This window comes from Phoenix dactylifera, chromosome 2, assembly GCF_051530095.1.
Source record: "Phoenix dactylifera cultivar Ajwa chromosome 2, Ajwa_hap1_PhDact_Kaust_v1.1, whole genome shotgun sequence".
NCBI classification, from domain to species: domain Eukaryota; kingdom Viridiplantae; phylum Streptophyta; class Magnoliopsida; order Arecales; family Arecaceae; genus Phoenix; species Phoenix dactylifera.
In genome coordinates, this window is record NC_143191.1 from 1628199 (window position 1) to 1640030 (window position 11832).

The 11832-nt window shown below is 37.8% G+C and overlaps 1 pseudogene across 1 annotated transcript; it reads left to right on the plus strand.

The window, feature by feature from the left end:
- The first annotated feature begins 1329 nt into the window (after window positions 1–1329).
- Window positions 1330–7588, plus strand: LOC103706080 (uncharacterized; annotated as a pseudogene). The gene is made up of 5 exons (XR_015975931.1): window positions 1330–1535; window positions 2468–3018; window positions 5927–6422; window positions 6511–6652; window positions 6738–7588. The product of XR_015975931.1 is annotated as an uncharacterized LOC103706080 (transcript).
- Window positions 7589–11832: the final 4244 nt, after the last annotated feature.

The following is an 11832-nucleotide window of genomic DNA, read 5'->3' on the forward strand; positions in this document are numbered from 1 at the left end:
AATATAAATAAAAAATATTTAAAATCTAACAAAATAATAGTTGTAAGCATTGCAACCAACGGCATAGTCCACTTAGAGGAATTAAACACTAAACCCTATATTTTCATTTTATATATATATTTTTCTAAAATTATTCTTGCATGAATCGATCCTTCCACTAATTTTCATTGTCCAAATCTTAGTTATAGTTAACTAGAACAGTAGAACTGTAGAAGGACAAAATTACCCTTCACTGTTAGGTGAATGAGTAGAATATTCAGTTGGATTAAGGATAACAATATCTAGAATATGTGAAATTAATATTAGTAAGAGAATATTAGTAGAATATCTAGTTATCACTTAGTTAACTTAATCTCAGTGATATATAAGTGAAAAAATATAAGATTTGATTAAAATATAAATATAGAAAACTTTAGCAATTAATATATAAATATAAAAAAATATTAAGGACTAATCTAAAAAAATAATAAGAAAATGGTAGAAAATAGGAAAAACAACAAAGGAGGGGAATGATAGACAAGAATCCCAGGATTCGACTTAGTGCCTCGAGTTAATTTCATGAATTAATTAAAAATTTTAAAATTTTGTAGCTAAAATATGTTTCATTCAAAGCTAAGGACTGTATTTTTCACTGCTAAAAAATACATAATATAGGCATATAATATATATATTGCATCATCCTAAGCATATTCTTTATATGTGTGCCACAAAATGGTCAACACTAATAAACTAATATTGATAAATCACAAATACTAACTATAAAGATACATTTCAGCAATATGCGCTCCTGACATACTAGTCTGTACATATACCATATAGACTTCATCGTATCTACAATGAAGTGACAAAGATAACCTTTTCTAGTTGAATCAAACTTATGCCTCCCCAACCAATTCCTCAAAGTTCCAAATCGAACTAAACTCCATTCTAAGCGCATTTCATGGCTGCTTCTACTAATTAGGGAAATTCCACAAGGCGGCATAGTAATGGATCCCTCTCGACTCGATCAAGAACATGAACCTTGTGGTCTCTCTCTCTCTCTCTCTCTCTCTCTCTCTCTCTCCACTTTTTACCTATTTCGTACTGGATTCCAACCGCGCCACAGGGGATCTCTTCTATCTTTTGATCCAATGGCCAAAGTGGTAGCTCTTAGCTTCCCCTGTCGGATCGGTAACAAGAAGTTAGGTCGGGCTAAACTAGATATGGATCGGGTTAGATATAGAATGATAGGTCAAAAATTTATCAATCTGGAGTTGACATATTTGTTATGTGGATCAAAAATTCAGACTTGAAATCGATCATTTTACTGAACCCGGCCTACAACCTGACATGCAAAACGGGTTGGATTTAGTTAAACGGGTCAAGCTTTGCCGCGCCGTTTTGCTCAACTCGCATCATAAATATCGACGGCTGGGTGCTCTTTTGAGTCTTTTCTTTCTTTCCGGGCGACCAACGCCGTATTTCGAGCTCCGCTGTCTTCGTACCCATTTTCTCCTCCTCTCTATTGAATTCATCTCCCAATTCCCATCTCTCAGGTACGATCTCAGGCCTCCTTTTTCTTTCCGATTGTTCGTTCTCTATTTACCTTTCCGTTTCTTTTCTTTAAAATTAAGAAGACCGGAAGAGCGGCAGACGTTCTCTAGTTTGAATTCATCCGGGTCTTCATCTGAGCTTCTCAAACCCTATAATCGGATCATCTTTTGGTTGTTTCCTTGATCTTTTGTGTGTAATTTTGTAAAGATCGTTTGCTTGGATTCGGACTTGTTTTGCATATTACTTGCTTCGTCACTAGATTATTCGATGATCTCTAGTTTTCTGAGCGAAGTGGTTGCTTTGTGTTAATTTTGTGGAAATATTTGCTTTGTGTCAAAATGTGGTGCATTGATCTATTGCTACATGGCATTCTTGAATGCAAGACTTGATGGTTAAAGAATTTTGTTGATCGTCAAGATTTCTTCTTCATGATGTATCTTTGGTGTTTGGATGCTTTGTATATATTTAGATTTAATGGGTATATAAGTAATCGATTAGTCTCAGATCTTTGTTCTTTCTATGAAATTTTGATTGCTGTCTCACGTAATTCTGGGAGATTTTTTTTTTTTTTTTTTTAAACATAGAATGCCTCCTGTTTTTTTCAGTATTTAGATGGGTATAGAAGCATTCAAGTTGAATGGTCTCAGATATTTGTTTTTCCTATGAGCTTTTGATTGGTTCCTCTTGAGTAATTTTGGGAGAAAGATTTTTTTTTATATTTTAATATAGTATGTCTCTGTATTTTTCTGTTAGTCCATAACTTTAATCTGCTAATTTAGCGTTCTTTCTATCTACATTGTGCTCATGAGAAAGTTTTCTTTTTTAAGTTGGCTAGCGAAGAAATTTGCTAACTGAAAATTTTTGCCTCAGATGCTAACTGACAGCTGATATTTGCTTTTTTAATTCTAAACCTTTGGGAATTGGGATCTTAAAGGACATTAATATATCATGACATCACAAGCACATGTAATGATATGAATCCTGGAAACATCATTCCTTATAGGATCAAGGTTGATCTCATTGTAGATGTGCCAATTTTCGGAAGGCTTACCCTGCCTTTAGAGAACAAGGGTGAGATTCCAGTGCCTTATGAGCAAGATATTGATCTTGAAAAGATACATTTTGACAAGTTCTCTTTCGAAGAAAAAATGGCAACCTCCATCTAAAGCTTGAGAATAAGAATGACTTTGACCTGGGACTCAATGCACTGAATTTTGAGAATTGGCTCTCTGATTCGAGCATTGGAACTGCAGTGCTCACAAATTCTATAAAAATTGACAAAAATGGAATTACCATGATGGAGATTCCAATCACTTGCCGGCCCAAGGACTTTGATTCTGCTATCTGGGACATGATTCAGGGAAGGGGTACTGGTTATTCCATAAAAGGAAATATTGATGTGGACACACCATTTGCACTAATGAAGCTGCCTATTAGAAATGAGGGTGCAACTGCTTGCCTCAAGAACAAGATGATGATAATGAGGTATGCTGCTTCCATTCACTTTATGATGAGTTATTCCTTCAATTACATTCACTTTGCATGCAAAAATAATTAACAACATACCTTTCTTGCTTAAAAAAGTTAACACAACTTGTTTTGTAACTTTTCTATTGCTTCTTAATGTAGTTGCCTATGTGGTGCAATGTGGGAAAGATACAAATCTGCTTTATTCTTTGGTTGTTTTTTTAGGACTATATGTTACATTAGCTTTTATGCATAACGTGCCATTATAAGAAGAAATTTTGTAGGATTAGTTGTTGTATTTATTACATGTACATAATACAGACACGTATGTATGGACATGCAAATGTATATACATCAATACACACATATGTCTGCAACACCACACACACAGAGGCATGTGTGTGCCCATTTCTCGGTCCACTATTTTTCTTCATTGCCTTACTAATGTAGAGGAAACTTCCTTTATGTCCATAGATTCCAATACAAAACTTAACTACGAAGAAGGAAAGGGAATAGTGATTTTGTTCCCCATCCAACTACATTATTTTAGTCTTATGCTTTTAAATGGCTCCTTCTATGTCCATTAGCCTTTAAGCAAGCACCCATCTGAAATCTTTTAGGCAGGGTGCTGGACTGCTGAAGAAATAGTTAACTATGCATTCTAATGTTTAATAGAATGTTGCTACTATAGAAAACCATTAAAAGCCAGTACATGTGACCAAAATATTTTGTCGTGTTGCATGTACACGAGTTGAGAGAGAGAGAGAGAGAGAGAGAGAGAGAGAGAATCTTACACAAATTTGCGCGATCAGGTTTCCATAGAGTGGGGTTTCAGTCGTGGTGGAATAAGGGTTCCAACTCCATTGGAAAAAATTTAAGCAACATTTTCTCATACCATGTTGAAGTGCATGTCTTAATTGACAATGTAAAGTGTGTGCTTTCATTTTGCCTAGATGTGTTCAAAGGTATAGGCATATGGAGACCTTGGTGCCAAGGTTGAGCCTTTATAACAAGCTTTTTGGGAAAAAAGTGTGATAGAGATTTATTCGAGCAGCTCGGGACCATTTCTACGAGGAAGGTGGTGTAATGTTTGTTCATAGGTCCAGTATGATTACCTTGTGTTTAAAGACTTCTTCCCGGAAAAGAGTTATACATTAATGTTGTCGACAACATTGGCAATTTATCAGAAAATTTTAAAGGATTTTGTGTCTTGTATTAAGATGATTTTAAATAATCTTCCTGATGGGTGTCAAATGGTTGGTTTTGGTTTTGAGACTCCTTTCTGGGCCTATAGGCAGTGCAAGGAAATGTCAGTCATGTCTCAGTTTTAGAAACATTTGTTTTTGCTTTGCATAGATTGATGTTGACAGCAAGTTGTTTCTTAAAGTGAGTTAATGTTGTGGTCTCCCAAAAATATTGAAATTTAAATAGTTGATAAAGATGTTCTTTATCACTTTTATTAGAAGACTGTGCATGATGATTCAGTTTGTGGAGTTGGAAAACACCCATTTCACTCATGCATTAACTCCCATGTCACAAGGGCATTTGCGGTGCATATTCCATTAAATTTGAGGGGTTGCCGGGTTGGATGTGGATGGATGTCCTTAAGACTTTCTTGACCATGATTACGTATGAAAGAAGCTATAACCTGCCTACTGTATGTTTATATTGTGAGATGGAGAAAGAAATGCTCTCGTTGCTTTAATGGATTTAATTTATAGAAATTTTTGGTTTCAGCTGGGCAGAGCTATTTTGTGTTTACTGAAGGACTTTGCGTGTGGTTGCTGTTATGTGAGAAATTTATGTTGGGAAGGTTATGTCTTACACAGTCTTGTAGCTATTATAAATCGAAAGGGTGAATTTCCTTCAAAACCTTCATAATTAGAGGTTAGGATTTCATATCATGAAGCTGTAAGTTTTACCGTAACAAAATCTGGCTTATCATCTGTTAAATCCTGGCTAGAAATGGTTCCAGTAAACCAGGTACTTGGAGGTACATGTTTATAGATATCTATTTTTTTATATTCCAGATACCTCATTTATTCTAATATATAATGCCAACTTGTGCAATGTGTCCAGGCATGAGGCATGCTTTACCATCCACGTTTTCCCATCTCACTTTTCCCACCCTGCGTTTCCTCACCGGGCATCTCTCTATCCCACATTCTGTCCATGCATTTTCCCTTTCTCCATGTAGCTCTCAACCATAGGATCAAAGATTCAAGTACTTCTAACATTTATTATTTGTTCATATAAGTTTTATTTTAATTAAAAACAAAATAGCATGTGCATTGCACATGCCACATTCTAGTGATGTTATAAAAACAAGCTAAAACTGAACTTTATTTTCAAAAGAAAGTGCATCAGTTTGGAAGTTTGGTTGAGGCAGACTAGTACTCTTTTAGCTAATATATCATGCAAAGAAGTTTTGCACCAATGTCGTGATTTATTATATCGAGCATCATTTAGTAAACAATGTTAATATGATGCAGCAGCAGTATAAATTTTTATAATATGCTTTATCTAATGAAAGGTAGCTCTTAGAAAAAGACATCAATTCTAGACTACATGATTTATCTGATAATTCTCCATCTAAGATGACAAAAGCAGTTGATGTTCCTGAAGTTGTTGATTCAACAAATCCTGGCTAGGAAGTGCTCCGATATCTGACCAATCACTTCATCCCCTCGCTGAAATCTGAGTGCTCATCTGTCGACATGGTGTTACGGATCTTTCTTTCTTTATGGATTTCCAATTTCCATTTTCAACTTTTTGAATTATAGACACTCATGAGAAATTCACAAGCTCACAATATATTATGTAGAAAATCTTAATTCTTCACAAAGTTTATTACAATATGTATTACTTCTGGCTGAATGAGCTTGCTGATTTATCCCTGATAATTTCTTGAATATTCTTAAAGCAGGACTGAGGAGCTGTTCTGATAGCTTGACATATGCAATGAATCAGAAGTCCTAGTACAGAGCCATCAAGAGTAGGTTCACAGTGATGCTTGCTCATGATCCTGTGTTTCATCTAAATCTTTCCTATGGTTTATTGGTACGGTTTGTTTATGTAAACCATAGTCGTTTTTATTGGTTTTGACACCTATCCCCCTTGTGGGTGCAATATTTTGGACCAAGTTGTCTGCTTTATCTCCCTGTGATTTTTCATCTTTGGTCAGGCGCATGTTCTGCATGCTTTTATATGAGAAAAGATCTGATGGTTTGTGATGAGCCAGGTGAAAGGGGTTCCAACAGGTGTTTGGTTGAAGCAGAATCGGAGCTCTCTTTCATTGACCATGGCCTGCCAGAAACCTGTAAAAGTGGCTGGTTAAGGGTTATCATATCAACAGGTCTGATGAGCAAGCCCCTAATTTGGAAAAGAAGTGATCGCCTGGCACCTAGGGGATCAGAAAGCAGGTCAGTTAAGATGTAGGCAATGGAACAAATTATGCTATAGTGCAGTTGCACACTTGCACTCAGTTGGGTTGCTCGTTTTGGTTGGCAGTGTTTCGTGTCAGGTGTTTGACCTGGGTAATTCTCATTTCTTCAACACAATTAAGTCGAAGCGAAGACGAAACATAAAAGAAAATGCCATAGAGTGCAAGCCCAACTTTCCAATTATTCAATGGGTTTCTAAGCTAATCATGGTGAGATTGTCAAAGCTCTTCCATCTGATTAGAGATACATTTTAAGTGATGAAAGGATGCTTGTGTTTTAACCTATTGTTTACAGATTGTTCTACTCAGCTCATGGTAGAGCTACATATTGCTGGGAACTAGGAGCTGTTCTGAAAACAAGCTAGCATGGGCTTATGACACGACCAATTAACAGCAAAAAGGTTGATGATCTGAAGAGTTCCCGGCGGAAGCTTTCCTCCTCCAAGGCCCCTTCGTTCAGCAGCCTTCGCTTCAAAACCTTTGAGCTGCATTCTCGGTATATGCATTAGAACAGATTGCCACTGCATAGGCCATGGTATTAGTCACGCCATCTCTTATTTCCACGCGAGCACAGGTTATGGAAGTGTTCCCAGGACACAGCAGGGTTAAAAATTTCTATTGAATCCATGCATCAAGCATTTTGGTTCGCAGGATCAGCAAGGCAAAACACGAATTTTTTTTTTTCCTTTTTGGAATTCACCTCTTACATGCATCACGTATCTCTGGCTTTAGTAATTTAACTGGGAGCAGTATTCCTGCGTAAACATCATGCGAATTGACGTTTGTAATGATTTCATTTCTTACTCTCTTGTTAAGAATGCATTTGGTGTTAGTTAAGTATTAGTTTTGTTTTAGGAGAATAGTTTAAGTTGGAAACTTCGCCTACTCCCGAAACAACTATAACTCACTAAACTTAGTTGCAACATAGGTTAGAAAGAGAGGCTCCAGGAAATCGCTTGCGCTGCTTGGCCCCTGCCCCCCTGGCCGCTTCGGGCCGGAGCCCTCTCCCCTTCTGGCTCGTTTCTACACTAAACCTTAGGTTAAGGCCTCTCTCCTTGCCAACGTACGGTTCTTGGAGGTGTTCCATTGCTTGGAGGCCCTAGGTTCTCTTGGCCCTGCCTTTTCTTTCTTTTTGGTTGGGCACAATTCTTGGCCCTGCTTCGAAGCGAATGAGCCACGAATATCTCTCATATTGGGTAGTATTGCCGCCGAAACTGAGCTAAGGTCGGAGTGTAGCTCAGATGACTCTAAGGCCGTCTGGAGATGAGCTGAGTAGGTTGACCAAGGTGCAAAAAGTTTGCTTACCAGAGAGTTTTTGGCGGGGGACCCTCCAATGTCAGAATCGAGAGGCAATAATATGGAAGGAAGAGAATTTTAGCATAGTGTAGACCCTATGAATAATATTGCATGCATACCTGAGGTCTTCTAAGCTGCTCCTTTATATAGGGAAGCTAGCTTTATCATTACCTGGCCTGACGTGGCATACAATAATAGTCAGGCGACAGCCGGTAGTACAGTTGAGGCGTGAATGCCAGTCCGCGTGGGTGGCGGGCAACGTCGGTGCGAAACAGGCCATAGTGCTGCCGCGAATGCGGGCTGCTAAAGCTGTCAGTTGCTAGGACTGTTAGTATTTGCTAATACGTATTTATTGTTCTCCTCGGCTGATTCGCTTTTCGGTCGAAGCCGAAGTCGCTCATCTCGGTTAGTCAACTACTCAGCCGAGGCCGAGACCGTTCTCCTCTATTTACGTCCAATGTTGAGGGGGCAGGTCTGGTCCGAAGTCGAGGTATCCAACATATCTCCCAACAGATAGTAATCGGGTTGGGTTGGAGTGGATACAAATCGGTTTTGGATACAAAATAGATCAAAAATGTATTAACCTGAACTCGACTTGTTTATTAATGGATCAAAAATTTAAAACTAAATCAGACTATTTTATAAAACAGGTAACCTAATCCGACTAACAACGAGTCGAATCAGGTTAAACAGGTTAAAATGAGAAGTACTGCCACCTGGCGTGATCCGGAGCACCAGACCATTTGGGCATTCTAGATTAGTGCTCATGAAGGCGAGATAGGCGTAATATGGTATTGGAGGCTGGGCCGTGAAACACGCCGACATGCGCTGCTGTGGGATCGTTTGGGCGTTCCTCTTCCGTCTTCTTGCTCCAATGAGATTGAGGTCCCGTTTTTTGTACTCTGTGGCCTACCTTGGCTAAATTTAGCTAAAGTTAAACGGGTATAGTTATGCCTCTATCTCTATGTATTCTATCTCCTCAACATTTTTAATTCCTAGCAATCAGATAGCTCGTTAAAATTTGTGCTTATGTGAAATGGGGGAACTTGGCACCCTGGCAATTGTTTGATGGCCATTGCAAATTTTGCCCCTTGCACATAGCTAGGCTTTTCTTTACACACAATTAATCTACGCAGCTATATTTTAAATTTTTAACAACAAGAACTAAACACAAACGTAAACCAATCTAAGATGCAAACCTCAATTTCCTTTAGAACATGATAAGCAGCACCACCAGGCTCTTCTTTACTAGAAAAGAAACCAATGCTCCAGGCCGCCGGAGCCTTGATTCTCTTATGATGCAATTCTTCATTTTGACGCTCGTGGAAGAGAAAAATTATTGGTTAGACAAGGTCCACGAACTCGGTAGTGGACTAATCCTACCAAAAAGCAACACGTGCAAACACGGACAAAAAAGGAAAGAGGAGAGAAAAAGGAGTTGGAGGAGGAGAGGTGCGGGTGTAGTTGTCTGTGTTGCATTCTGATTGCACCGGTCCATCAGCTCAACGGTGGACCTGCTCCATCTAAAAATTTCTCCATCGAAGGCGCTTTCAAGTGTCAATTTCTTTTAATTGCTGTAACCACAATTTCTTTTAATTGTGCACACCAAAATCGTGGCATGGTTTGACACAAATGTATGAGATGCAGGAACGGCAAATTTTAGGCATGAAGGATAATAGCTTAAGATTCGGTCAGCATACCAAGCTTGTCGCCAGCCTAATTGGCTTCTTATGTAACACTTCCAATCAAGAAAGAAAAATTTCACAATCCCCCCATCAAATCCTTTTCTTAGATGATGTTCCTGAATAGATACTCTTAGGGTTCTTGGTAAGTGCTTGGGACAAGATCTCATAGTTAACATGCTTTGAGCCCAACGTTGTCACCACCAAGACAAAGCAATATCCACACAAGATCGATGCCTCCCATTTGTATTATTGGACAGCAGATAATCCGTCCAAAGCCCTAAGAACATATTGGGTGCATCCGTACACGTGTTGTATAGATTACCCAGTTTAGCAAAAAAAAAAAAGCCCTAAGATCATGATGGTGATCAAAACAGGAGATTGGAATAGCACCAAATTAAGTTTCAATCAGCCATACCACAAAGTTATACATCACAGTATCCCAAGTTGCAATATTCTAGTAGATAGATATCTTGTACATGTCCAGAAATTTTTGGTGGGGTCAAAGGTCAGCAGCGTAGGAGAACGGGCTTTCGATGAAACTGAAACATTGAACGAGGATTTTATCGTTCATGTCCAGGTGCGCTTCATGTAACTTATCCTTCTAACCAGAACGTGAACTCGCCAATCTTGTGATAGAATCTACGTAACTCAAACTTCATCGGATCTCTCGTAATATCTTTTTTTTTCTTTTTTTTTTTTATTTTAATTTTGAATCAACTGCTTATACGATCTTAGAATAGACACACCGATCAGCATCAGGTATAAGAATATCCTTCAATCTCTGGAATAGAGTCCAAGAAAGATTATGGAATCTTAAAATTCCATATGAAATAAAATAAAATCTAGATACAAATGCTAACTTTTTTTTTTTTGGTAATTCGACACAAATTTGCCGTTTGTAATCAATTGCTAACTTCAAGCAACTTAAAGCATGTTTCTTTGAGAGAGAGATGAAGTACAATTTTTTTTTAGGTATGTAGTACCAAACTTTTTGCTTAGCATGCTTCTTATATGGCTGATGAGATAGGTGAGAGGTTAGTTTCTTCGACGGCTCATTTTTTAATTGATTTCTTAGTGGTAGATTTTTGTCCCATAGGAGAAAAGATAAGTCATCATCATGTTAGACTTGTCTGCGTTTAGATGACAAATTGAAGTTAGAATGGATAAGATTAGATTACGTGTAGGTGGTGGCACAATAATGGTTTGCAAGGGGTATTGTCCGTCACCAAATCACCATCAAGTTTTGGTTGTTTTCCTAAGATGGATTAGGGGACCAATTGGTGATGGAGGATTTGATGCGACAAAATATGGGAAGTAAGATTCTCAACTTATTTTTAATATTTTGGATTTTCTGTTCTCTCCAATACGAACAACCCTAATCATTGTCTCTCCTCTTACCTACCGATATTGGATGATTAATTGCATTTTTCTATTCTCAATTATACTTTGATTGCATAAATAATTGAACGTTGCATTCTATCCATGCCGAGGGCACCTTAAGGAAATCAGTTTGAAGATAATTTCAAATCTCTTCCATACTTTATATTTTTGTGAGAAATTGTTAGCATTTGTATCCTCAAAAAGTCATATTTCATATGAAGTTAACCATGTACCATTGATAAGTCATATATGTCTAACATCTAGCAAATATTGCTTGATGGATCGACCCATTTCCAAGGCAACAATTAGGATACTGCAAAATAGAAAAGAAGATCAAAACTTACAAATTTGAAGCAAATGAATATGACACTTTGGACATATGTAATTTGGTTCATTCAAGTCAAATTCTAACACAATCAAGTTCGCATAAACTGTTTTTAGGCACAGCAAGTTAACTAGCTCCAATCATATCGAGTCCAAATTAATGAATAAAATTCAATGATCCGTGCTTTTTTGAGCCGGTCTATTTGAGACCCAATTGATCTATCATTAAGACAACTTGGCGTATCCAATGAGTTTAGATTTCGATCCACATTTTGTTAGTCCGATCTAAAGTTAATTCGAGACCATTCACAAAGTCATGATCATCCTTGTCATTTCCTCAAACCATCACTTTATTATTATAACCATCATTTATTATTATGATCATTATTTACTATTGGTGAATGAGTAACTTGCCATTTCATCCCTCCTAAAGTACAGGATAAGCTGTTTTTTTTTTTTGATAAGCTGTTAGATTACGCATAGGATGCAAGGACGAGAGAGAGAGAGAGAGAGAGAGAGAGAGAGAGTTGGCTTGTGCTTCCTTGGGGAAGAGGAATCCAAGTTTGTGAAGCCCAACAAGGGCCGGCAAAACACAAGTGGGAACAAAACATTCAGTGAATCATTACCATGGAAGCGTCCGTTAGCCAAAAACTCTGAATCCGGTCGTCGGCCCACCCCATACGCTGTCAAAAAGACTGCAACTTC